The sequence below is a fragment of the Sapajus apella genome, unplaced genomic scaffold (genome assembly GCF_009761245.1).
Source record: "Sapajus apella isolate SASKATOON/1434 unplaced genomic scaffold, GSC_monkey_1.0 scaffold12, whole genome shotgun sequence".
In the NCBI taxonomy this organism is placed as follows: domain Eukaryota; kingdom Metazoa; phylum Chordata; class Mammalia; order Primates; family Cebidae; genus Sapajus; species Sapajus apella.
Window position 1 is genome coordinate 37,999,198 of NW_022436952.1, and position 12,415 is coordinate 38,011,612.

Genomic DNA, 12,415 nt, shown 5'->3' on the forward strand with positions numbered 1-12,415 from the left:
AAGTGCTGGGATTACAGGCTTGAGCCACCGCGCCCGGCCCCGAGAAGGTCTTTCATGCCATCTTGGGGAGTGAGGCTTTATCTTGTGGACAATGGAAGCCATTGGAGAGTTATTTATTTATTTTTCTGAGATAGGGTCTCACTCTGTCACCCAGGCTAAAGTGCAGTGGCACGATCTTGGCTCACTGCAACCTCCACCTCCCAAGCCCAAGCGATCCTCCCACCTCAGCCTCCCAAGTAGCTGGGATTACAGGCATGCACCACCACACCTGGCTATTTTTTGTATTTTTTGTAGAGATGGGGTTTCACTATGTTGCCCAGACTGGATCAACTCCTGAGATCAAGTGACCTATCCATCTTGGCCTTCCAAAGAGTTGGAATTACAGGTGTGAGCCTCTGCATGAGGCTGAGAGTTATTTTTTTTTTCTTGAGATGGAGTTTCACTCTTGTTGCCTAGGCTGTAGTGCAACGGCGTGGTCTTGGCTCACGACAACCTCCACTTCCCAGGTTCAAGTGATCCTCATGCCTCAGCCTCCCAAGTAGCTGAGATTACAGGCACCTGCTACCACACCTGGGTAATTTTTGTATTTTTAGTAGAGATGGGGTTTCACCATGTTAGCCAGGCTAGTCTTGAACTCCTGACCTTGGGTGATCTGCCTGCAGCTGAGCGTTTTGTTGTGTGGCGTTTTTTTTTTTTTTTTTTTGAGACGGAGTTTTGCTCTCGTTACCCAGGCTGGAGTGCAATGGCGCGATCTCGGCTCACCGCAGCCTCCGCCTCCTGGGTTCAGGCAATTCTCCTGCCTCAGCCTCCTGAGTAGCTGGGATTACAGGCACGCGCCACCATGCCCAGCTAATGTTTTGTATTTTTAGTAGAGACGGGGTTTCACCATGTTGACCAGGATGGTCTCGATCTCTTGACCTCGTGATCCACCCGCCTCGGCCTCCCAAAGTGCTGGGATTACAGGCTTGAGCCACCGTGCCTGGCCAGCTGAGCGTTTTAAGGAGGAAGATGAAATGGCCAGATAACCAGATATGCATTTTAGGAATGCAGCCATTGAGAAAGTAGCTCAAAGGGACAAAACTGGAGGCAGAGCAAGTTATAAGGAGGTCGGCGTGATAATGCTGGCGAGAGAAAGAGGAAGGTCTGGACTAAGTCTGTGCCAGGGACTCATGAGAAGGCGGAGGGTGTGAGCGCTATTAAGGAAGTAGTACTGTGGGGACTTGGTTACCAGTTCGATGAGGAGAAGCAAGAGGGCGAAATTACAGGTAACGATCAGGATTTGGGCAGCCCGGCTGAAGATGCCATTCACAAGACAGGAAGAGGAGTAGGTTTGGAGGAGAGATAATAATACTTAATACTAATGAAGTCCTTACCATGTGCCAGGCACTTTTCTCAGTCCTGTATATTTATTAACTCAGGTAACCCATACAACTCTACGAGGTAAATCTCCTTAGAATCTCCATTACACAGAGGAAGAAACAGAAGCATAGAGAGGTTATGCAACTTGCTCAAGGTCACACAGCTCGGGGCATCTGAGTGCAAGTTTATCTCCACCAACCACCTCCTTCCTGGACAGTAAGGTTTTTTTTGTTTGTTTGTTTGCTCTGTCATCCAAGCTGGAGTGAAGTGGCACGTTCTTAGCTCACTGAAACCTCTGCTTCCCAAGTTCAAGCAATTCTCCTGCCCCAGCCTCCCGAGTAGCTGGGATTACAGGCACCCACCACCACGCCCAGCTAATTTTTGTATTTTTGGTAGAACTGGGGTTTCACCATGTTGGCCAGGCTTGTCTCAAACTCCTGACCTCAGAGGATCCGCCTTCCTCAGCCTCCCAAAGTGCTGGGATTACAGGTGTGAGCCACCACACCCAGCCCAGGAGAGTATGTTTAATGTGAGCTGGAGATGCCTATGGCCATCCTAGCTGACTGCATCCTCTAGGACCAGTAAGAGGCTTGAAGTATCTTGAGGAATGTTTATGTCTACAGAGTGTAGAGAAGCACAGACATTGACTCAAATAGAGCAGCCAGGGAGTTAAGAGTCAAGAGAACTTGGCTTCATGAAAGTTAAGGAGGAAGAGGGAGGGGTCTCAGTAGGATCTCCAGGATTCTGTTTAGGAGGGGGTTAGGAAAGCAGTCAGTTATAAGGAAGGTTGGGGTCTGGTCTTTGAGTTTGCATAGTAAGCATGCTACTTACTGCTGTTATGTTTAAACTGTGTCAGCTGGGTGCAGTGTCTCACGACAATAATCCCAGCACTGTGGGAGGCTGAGGTGGGAGAATTGCTTGAGACCAGGAGTTGGAGACCAGCCTGGGTAAGAGAAGACTCCCCCCACCACTGCCCACTGCCTCTACAAAATAAAAACAAAAATAAAAACATATATACAGATATTTTTTGAGATGGAGTCTCACGTCTCACTCTGTCGCCCAGGCTGGAGTGCAGTGGCATAATCTGGGCTCACTGCAGCATCGCCTCCTGGGTTCAAGCAATTCTCCTGCCTCAGCCTCCTGAGTAACTGGGATTACAGGCATGCGCCACCACGCCTGGCTGATTTTTGTGTTTTTAGTAGAGTCGAGAGTTGGGGTTTCACCATGTTTTGCCAGGCTGGTCTCGAATTCCTGGCCTCAAATAATCTGCATGCCTCAGCCTCCCGAAGTGCTGGGATTACAGCCATGAGCCACGGTGCCCAACAATTTTTTTTTTTTTTAATTAGCTGGGCATGGTGGGACATACCTGTAGTCCTAGCTACTCAGGAGGCTGAGGCGGAAGGATCACTTGAGCCCAGGAGTTTGAGGCTACAGTGAACTATGTTCATGTTACTGCACTCCAGCCTGGGTGACAGAGTGAGACCCTGTCTCTAAAAAAATACAATAAATAAATTATGTGTTTATGTGAGAGGCAGAAGGGAGAGTGTTGATGGAGATAATGGGTATAAATGCCCCACAAGCTATACCCTTGGGAATTTTTTCAGTAATTCTCAGGATCAGAAGCTGCAGAAATGTAAAGTAAAATGAGATTGTTGCAGTATGAGGCCTTAAGGACTCGGGCAGAGACAGGAGGATGTAAGAACTGTCTCTTTCAAACCCTGACATAGTAGCCAAAAAGCATGTTACCCTGGACGCGGGAGGAAACACAATTTAGGTCATGAATTTCCACGGTGGCACCTTGGGAGAAATATCCCTGGTATGATGTAGATCTGGAGAAAATGCCAGGACAGTTGGGAGCCCCGAAAGCCTGTTTAGTTAGGAAGAGTTCAGCGGAAGCCTGACTGTAATACAAGCGTGCAGCCTGTCTTGGTGAATTTTGGGCTGTGCCGAGCTCCTTCTGGGAGTCGCTGCTTCCATCTTTTCTTCTGCAGTGTCCTTTTCTCTGCCAGCTTGTTCTTCACGTCCTTGTCAGGCAGCGAGTGGCATGCCTGGGCGTCAGGCACAGATGGAACTGGAGCTCTTGCTGTGGGCCAGAAATAGCTTTGCAAATATCTGGCTGCGGGGGTATCATGTTTTCATCCCCTTCCCTCCCCGTCCCCTCACTTCCATTCCTTGGGATTTCTGTGTCCACAGATGAATGACTGGTCATTCCTGGGCTGGCTCCTGAGCTGGCTCCTGAGCCGAGTGCAGAACCATCCCACCGTGGTTGGCAAGGTATGGCTCACTGTCCTGGTCTTCCACTTCCTGCTTGTCACCCTGCTGGGAAGTGCTGTCTGCGGGTTAAGCAGTGCAAATTCATCTGCAATACCCTGCAGCCCAGCTGCACCCATGACCGCTTCTCCCACTTCTGCTGCTGGCTTTCCAGCTTGTGCTGGTGGCCGTACCCTGCGTCTTCTTTGTTGTCTGTGTGTGTGCTGCACTAGATGGTGAGGGAGGAGACAGTGGGTGTGGAGAGCGGGTGTCTGCTGGAGACCTTGGAAGAGCTGGCAGCTGGAGGGGGCTCTTCTGGGACTCAGGCTGGGACCCCTGGAGGCTTCTTACTTCCTAGAGGGGCAGCTGTTCACAGCAGAGATTTCCCCCCAAATGCCTTGAGGCTGCTGCCCAGTACCCCAGCCTGCAGCCATACAGGGTCTTGGCCATCTGCATTGCTCATGTGGTGCTGCGGGCCTGCATGAAGCTGGCCTTCCTGGTGGGGACGTGCTCCCTGGGTGTGACGTGACATAGTTGCTTCACTGCCACTCCACCCCTGCCCCCCCAGTCCTGACTGCTTCGTGTCCAGGGCCATGAGGAAGATCTTCCTGAACTTCACGTTCAGGTGCGGTTGGGCTGCTTCCTCCTGCAGCGGTGGAGTTGCGCTACCTGGCTGGGTCTTCCTTTGCCAGGCATGCTCTGTGGCCTGCACCAGCTACTGCTACTTCTGCTCCACAGTGATGAGGAAGGACCTGGTACTGGTGAGTGCCCGGGCATGCAGGCCTCAGCACCACAGGCCCCAGGCTCACTGCCCAGTGGTGACAAGCAGCTGGCTTAGGGCAGCATCAGAGACCTGACACTTCCCTGCAACGATGCCACCCATCAAAAAAATCTTGCCACCTCACTTGATCTTTGAGGGTGGGGAATGTGGAGTGGGAGCTTCCTCCTGAAGACATTACCTCAACAGACATAGTACAGTGAAGTGATGAAGAGTGAGGCCTCTGGAACCAGACCACCTGGGTTCAAATCCCAGCTCTGCCACTTACCAGCTGTGTAACCTTGGACAAGTTGCTTAACTTTTCTGTACCCCAATTTCTTTACCTGAAAAATGGAAATCATAATAGATCGTACCTCATAGGAATGCTGTGAGGGTGAAATGAGTTTATACATGTAAAGTGCTTACAGACAGTAGCTGGTAACAACCGTTAGCCATGGTATTAGCCTCAGCTGCCTACAGCATTGCTTTTGCCTCGCCTAGCTGCCTGGGCCACCCACAATCGTGGAATCAATTGTCAGTTCCTCCCTCACTTGCTCTTAGGGCTGTTGGAAGGCAAATCCCCCACATTCTTTCTTGTAAATCTCTCCTACACCTGTTCCCTCCGTCAGGTCCCCAAGTCATCTTCCTTGTTCACGTTTGTATTCTTGTTCCCTGCACTGCTGTTGCTGAACCTGCCAAGCACCTGCACTGCCCTTCCCTCCATTCCAACCTACACCTGCCTCCCTGTGGAATCTGCTTGAATTAATCACTTAAAACTTCTCTGCCTGGAAACCAGCATCTTCCATGAGCCAGTCCGGACCTCCCTTTCTAGCCTGATCACCCACTTTTTCTAAAGAAGCCCTCCATTCTAGCCACACCAGAAACTGTGCCTGGGGCCTTCACAGGCTCCCTCACCTTCCTCCCCGCCCCCCTGCCCTTTGCTTGTGCTCCCTCCGCAGGAGCCCTGACCTAGGAGGCTTTAGGACTGAGTTTGAATCCTGCCCTGCCACTAGATGGCTGTGTGAGCTTGTGCAACTACTTGGTCCTCCTGGGATCAATTTCCTGCTGTGTAAAAAGAGACTAATCATACTTTCTTCACAGGGTCATTGTGAGGATTAAACAAGCTTCTCTAGGTAACGTGCCAGGCACACAATGTTCATCAACGAGCAGTAGATGCTGTGATTATCACCTACATTCTCCTATTATTGTTCAGATACTACCTTTTTCTTTGCAGCCTCCCTTGACCACTCCTCTGATCTTTTTTCCTCTGAGCTTCCAAGGCAATTTCACTTGACAATTAGTCATGCAGTGTTTTGTGACTTCCCCTTTCTTGTGGTCTTCAGCGGTTATTTAAATCCCATCCTGCTGTGTACCTTTGCACATGTCTCTCGTGTCTCTCCCTGGTCTTTCATCTCAGTTGCAAGGAGGGGTGGTGATTTTGTGCTTTGCAGGAAGAGGACACACCCTTCTGCTCCCAGCTTAGCACTTTGCATGGAATAGGAGCTCAACTCATATATGCCGATTAAATTAATTTTGAAATCTTTAGGCTACATTTAGAACTGAGTCCAGACCTCATTCGATCCTTACAATAACCCTGTGAGGTAGGAGTTTGTAGACCCAATTGCACAGGAGTGAAAATGGAGAGGTTGGCATTTGACAAAGCACCTGTGCCAAGTAAGGGGCAAAGGCAAGGCTCAACCTCAGCCTTTTGACTCCAGACGCATTTGCCTGGCTGCCTCCTGCTTGTAGATTTCCATCGTCTGGGGTGCTGGGCTCCTAGCTGGCAGGGCTATGGATCCCCTGTTCACTGTAGAACCAGGCAGAGGTCAGGAAATTGTTGGAAGCGTAGGAGCCCCACAGCTATGTGCAGATCAGTGCAAGAGTAAGGCTATAGGTTCACAGAAAGGCCAATACATAAACTTAGGCCCTCAGGGGTTTGTAAGAGGGGCCATATTCTATGCAATAACCAGGCTCTTAAACAAATTGTTCTTGTGGTAAAATATGCAGAACCCAAAATTTACCTTTCTTTTTTTTTTTTTAAGGCAGGGTCTGGCTCTGTCACCCAGGATAGATTGCAGTGATGTGCTCATAGTTCACTGTAGCCTCCTGGGCTTAATTATTTTATGTGTAAAATAGTGAATCCCAACATTTTCACTATTTTATGGGTACAATTCAGTGGCATTAAATACATTCACAATATTGTACCACCATCAGCACTGTCCCTTTCCAGAACTTTAAATAATCCCCAGTAGAAGCTCCATACCCATTAAACAATGACTCCCAGTTCCCCCACCTCCACCAGCCCCTAGTCCATAGTTAACTTCTATTTTTGTCTATGAATTTGCATATTCTAGGTAGCTCACATAAGGAGAATCAAACAATCTTTGTCCTTCTGTGTCTGGATTCTTTCACTTAGCATAATGTTTTCAAGGGCTATCCATGTTGTAGCCTGTATTGAAATTTCATTCCTTTTTATGGCTGAATAAAAATATGTGTACATTATATATATATATATATATATATATATGCCATATTTTGTTTATCCATTTATCTGTTGCTGGATAGACTCTTTTTATATTCTTATATTTCAAGTGAAGACAATCAAGAATTTCTGATATCTTGAAGTATCATTTCAGAGACAACTGGAGACAATGTGCTTCCAGATATAAGACATATTCTTGCCAAAAAGGAAAAAAACAATCAAACTGAAAGTTGATCAAGCCTCTAGATCTATCTACCAATGATAGGCTATTGAATTACATGATGTGAATGCAATAAGCAAAATCCTGACTGTGAGAAAATCTATAGGATTGCCGGGCGCGGTGGCTCAAGCCTGTAATCCCAGCACTTTGGGAGGCCGAGGCGGGTGGATCACGAGGTCAAGAGATCGAGACCATCCTGGTCAACATGGTGAAACCCCGTCTCTACTAAAAATACAAAAAATTAGCTGGGCGTGGTGACGCGTGCGTGTAATCCCAGCTACTCAGGAGGCTGAGGCAGGAGAATTGCCTGAACCCAGGAGGCGGAGGTTGCGGTGAGCCGAGATCGCGCCATTGCACTCCAGCCTGGGTAACGAGAGCAAAACTCCGTCCCAAAAAAAAAAAAAAAAAAAATCTATAGGATTAATGACTTTGTTTCTTCAACAAATAAGTTTCAGGGGAGAAAAAAAAGAGATAAGGGAAACCCGTAGATTAAAAGATACTTAAAAGTGGATCTTGATTCCAACATTTTTTTAAAAAGACAGTTATGGAGATTATTCCATCATGGAGATAATGGCATATTTGATGATATTAAAAATTATTGTTTAAAGGTTGGTACGACAATCGTATTGTGTTTTTTTCGTTTGTTTGTTTTTTACATAATCCTAGTGGAGCACAGTGGCTCACTCCTGTAATCCCAGCACTTTGGGAGGTCAAGGTGGATGGGTCCACTTGAACTCACAGTTGGAGACCAGCCTGGGCAACATGGTGAAACCCTATCTCTACAAAGCAAACAAACAAAAATTTAGCTGGGCGTGGTGGTGGTGGTGTGCACCTGTAGTCCCAACTACATGGGAAGCAGAGGCAGAATCACTTGAGCCCCAGAGGCAGGGTTACAGTGAGCCAAGATTGTGCCACTGCACTTTAGCCTGGGTGATAGAACCAGATCTTGTCTCCAGAAAAACAAAACAAAAATAAAAACAAAACAAAACCTTATCTTTTAGAGCTACGGGATGAAATTCTTTCTTTCTTTCTTTCTTTCTTTCTTTCTTTCTTTCTTTCTTTCTTTCTTTTTCTTTCTTTCTTTCTTTTTTTTTTTTTTTTATTTTTTTTTTTTCTGTTTCTTAAGTTCTTTGGTGCAATCTCAGCTCACTGCAACCTCTACCTCCTGGCTTCACAGGATTCTCCTGCCTCAGCCTCCCAAATAGCTGAGATTACAGGTGTGTGCCACCTTGCACAGTAATTTTTGTATTTTTTTAAGAGATGAGGTTTCACCATGTCAGTCGGGCTGGTCTCGAACTCCTGACCTCAAGTGAATCACCTGCCTCGGCCTTCCACAGTTCTGGGATTACAGGCACTAGTGACTGTGCCCTGCCTTTTTTCTTATTTTGAGACAGAGTCTTTCTCTGTCACTCAGGCTGGAATGCAGTGGTGTGATCTTGGCTCACTGCAACCTCCTCCCTGGCTCAAGTGATCCTACTGCCTCAGTCTCCCAAGTAGCTGGGACTACAGACCCACATCATGCCAGGCTAATTTTTTTTTTGTATTTTTTTGTATTTTTAGTAGAAGTAGGATTTCACCACGTCAGCCAGGTTAGTCTGGAACTCCTGCCCTCAAGTGATCTGCCTGCCTTGGCCTCCCAAAGTGCTGAGATTACAGGCTGAGATTACAGGCATGAGCCACCACATTGGGGAGTAGATGGGAAAGTAGTTGAAACACTATTTCTGTGAATTGATAACCATTGAAGTTGTATGCTGGCTACTTGTAGGTTTATTATATTATTTTGTTTACTTGTATATGTGTTTGATTTCCTGTTAGTAACTTTCTCGCTCTATCACCCAGGATGGAGTATAGTGGCACAATTTTGGCTCACTGCAACCTCCGCCACCCAGGTTCAAGTGATACTCCTGCCTCAGACTCCCGAGTAGCTGGGATTACAGGTGCTTGCCACTGTGCCAGGCTAATTTTTGTATTTTTAGTAGAGACGGAGTTTGACAATGTTGGCCAGGCTGGTCTTGAACTCTGGACCTCGTGATCTGCCCGCCTCAGCCTCCCAGAGTGCTGGGATTACAAGCATGAGCCACCGTGCCCAGCCTCCTGTTAGTAACTTTTTTACCTCATTTCAGAAACATGTTCTTGATTTTAGACTGATCTTCAGCAGGTACTCTAAGAATTTAGCTTTAAGTTTCCTGGAGAGAATTCTCCACCTATCCTCCAAATTTCTGTGCAAAGAGTAAAGGATCTTAAGCTAATAAGTGCATTTTGAGGAACAACATTTAAAGATGTGCTTTTGGCATTTGAACATCAGCTATCAGACAGATTTGCAATTCTGTGGACTTTTTAAAAAGCAGACTTGCTTATTTTCAATTCTTTTTGGAGAGTTTTGTATTGTGGTAACTTGCCACGTGCAGTGGCTCAAGCCTGTAATCCCAGCACTTTGGGAGGCCAAGGTGGGTGGATCACCTGACGTCAGGAGTTTGAGACCAGCCTGGCCAACGTGGTGAAACCCTGTCTCTACTAAAAATACAACAATTAGCTGGGTGTGGTGGCATGCACCTGTAATCCCAGCTACTTGGGAGGCTGAGACAGAAGAATCACTTGAACACAAGAGGCGGAGGTTGGAGTGAGCCAAGATCATGCCACTGCACTCCAGCCTGGATGACAGAGGGAGATTCCATCTCAAAAAAAAAAAAAAAAAATATATATATATATATATGTATATATATATATATATATATAATTGGTAACTTACCACATGACAGGCATCATATTATACACTTTACGTTTGCTATTTCTCCTAAGCCTCACAGTAACTCTACATATTATCAACCTTCATTTTACAGATGAAGAAAAGATGTTCAGAGAGATTAATAATTCCTAACATTTGTTAACCACTTACTATATTTCAGGCACTGAGCTAATTGCTTTAAATGAATTTGCTTATTTTATTCTCTCACACCCTTACAAGGTAGGCAATATTAATATTATTATCTTTCTTCTATAGATGAGGAAATTGAGGTATTTAGAGAGGCCAAGGAGCTTGCTGGCAAGTTGCTAGAGCCAAGCATTCTCTCTGCATGGCCCCAAAGCCAGGCGCTTAGCACTCTACCCAGGATTCAGCCCGGAGGTTCAGGGCAAGCATTCCAGGCGCTGCTATTTATTAGTCACAGTGCCTTGGGCAAATTAATTCACTTTCCTAAGGCTGGTTTCTAATCTGTAAAATGGGGACAAGAATAGCATCTCCCTAATAGGGTTATTCTGGGGATTAAGTGAGACAGTGCATTAACGGGCTAGCATAGTGCCTGACCCATAGTTAGGCTCCCTTGATATAAGTGATTGTTTTTTTCATTTTTTGAGACGGAGTTTCATTCTTGTTGCCCAGGCTGGAGTGCAGTGGCCCAACCTCAGCTCACTGTAACTTCTGCCTCCTGGGTTCAAGCGAGTCTCCTGCCTCATCCTCCCAAGTAGCTGGGACTATAGGCACACGCTACCATGCCCAGCTAATTTTTGTATTTTTAGTAGAGACAAGGTTTCACCATATTGCCCAGGCTGGTCTCAAACTCCTGACCTTGGCCTCCCAAAGTGCTGGGATTACAGGCATGAGCCACCGGACCCGGCCAATATAAGTGATTTTTATTACCAAGCTTCTTTCTGGGGTGGGGGGCTTCTTGATTAAAGTTGGGTCACTTTAGGACTTTAGGAATCTTCTGGAAAAAACTGGCCTTCCCATGACCATCTGGGTGACTTTATCTGGATACTGCCCTGGCTTTTTTCTATGCGAAGGGGAGAGGGGTGCTTTACTTTTACTTTTACTTTTACTTTTACTTAGAGCCAGGAGGGGTTTGTTCTGGCCTTTGGGAAGGAAAAGACTAAAATCAAGTGACCAAGAACCAGCATTATTGTGTCAGTGTGAGTGCTGCCCAGTCTTGCCTGGTATCTGAAACTGGTTCCTGGTTCAGGCAAGAAGAGCTTTCAGGGACACCATGTGCTACCCTGAGAGTGCCCTAGGTGTAGACACATGTAAATAAAAGAGTTGTTAATATACCTATTCATTTCACTGCCATGGTGTAGGGAAAAGAATGGGCTTTGGAGCCTTAGGGACTCAGTTTGAATCCTGACTCTGTTACTCTTTGGCTAGGTGCAAGTCATAAATCTGTCTGTGCTTAATTTCCAGAACGGAGTTAGAAAAGACCATCAAGCTAACAGCTATGGAATGCTTACTATGTGCTGGGTACTATTCTTTTTATATATTAAATCGTGTAATTTTAAAAAATTAATAAATACAAGGCCAGGCACAATGGCTATGCCTGTAATCTGAGCAATTTGGGAGGCCAAGGTGGGTGGATTCCCTGAGACCAGGAGTTTGAGACCAGCCTGGCCAACATGGCGAAACCTTGTCTCTACTAAAAATACAAAAATTAGCCAGGTGTGGTGGCACGTGCCTGCAATCCCAGCTACTTGGGGGCTGAGGCATGAGAATCACTTGAACCTGGGAGGCAGAGGTTGTAGTTAGCTGAAATATGCCACTGCATATTTCTGCCTGGGTGGCAGAGTGAGACCCTGTCTCAAAATAATAATAATAATAGGCCAGGCACAGTGGCTCATGCCTATAATCCCAGCACTTTGGGAGGCTGAGGTGAGTGGATCATGAGGTCAGGAGTTTGAGACCAGACTGGTCAAAATGGTGAAACCGCGTCTCTACTAAAAATACAAAAATCAGCTGGGTGTGGTGGCAGCTGCCTGTAATCCCAGCTGCTTGGGAGACTGAGGCAGGAGAATCGCTTGAATCCAGGAGGCAGAGGTTGCAGTAAGCCAAGATTGCATCATTACACTCCAGCCTAGGCGACAGAGCGAGACTCCGTCTCAAAAAAAATAAATAAATAAAATAGATTTTATTTTTAAAGTAGTTTAACTTCACAGCAAAATTGAGCAGAAAGTACAGAGATTTCCCATATGCCCCCTGTCCCCACACATGCACAGCCTTTCCCACGATCACATCCTTCGCCAGAGTTGTACATTTGTTATAATCGATGAACCCACATTGACACATCAATATCACCCAAAGTCCACGGTTTACATTAGGATTCACTCTTGGTGTGTACAATAATGACATGTATCCAACATTGTGGTATCATACAGAAGAGTTTCACTGTCCTAAACATCCTCTATGCTTTGTATTTTTATCCCTCCCTTGACCCTAATCCATGGCACCACGAACCTTTTTATTGTCTTCATAGTTTTGCCTTTTGCAGAATGCCATATAGTTGGAATCATACAATATGTAGCCTTTTCAGATCGGCTTCTTTCACTTATTAATATGCATTTAAGTTTCCTCCATGACTTTTCATGG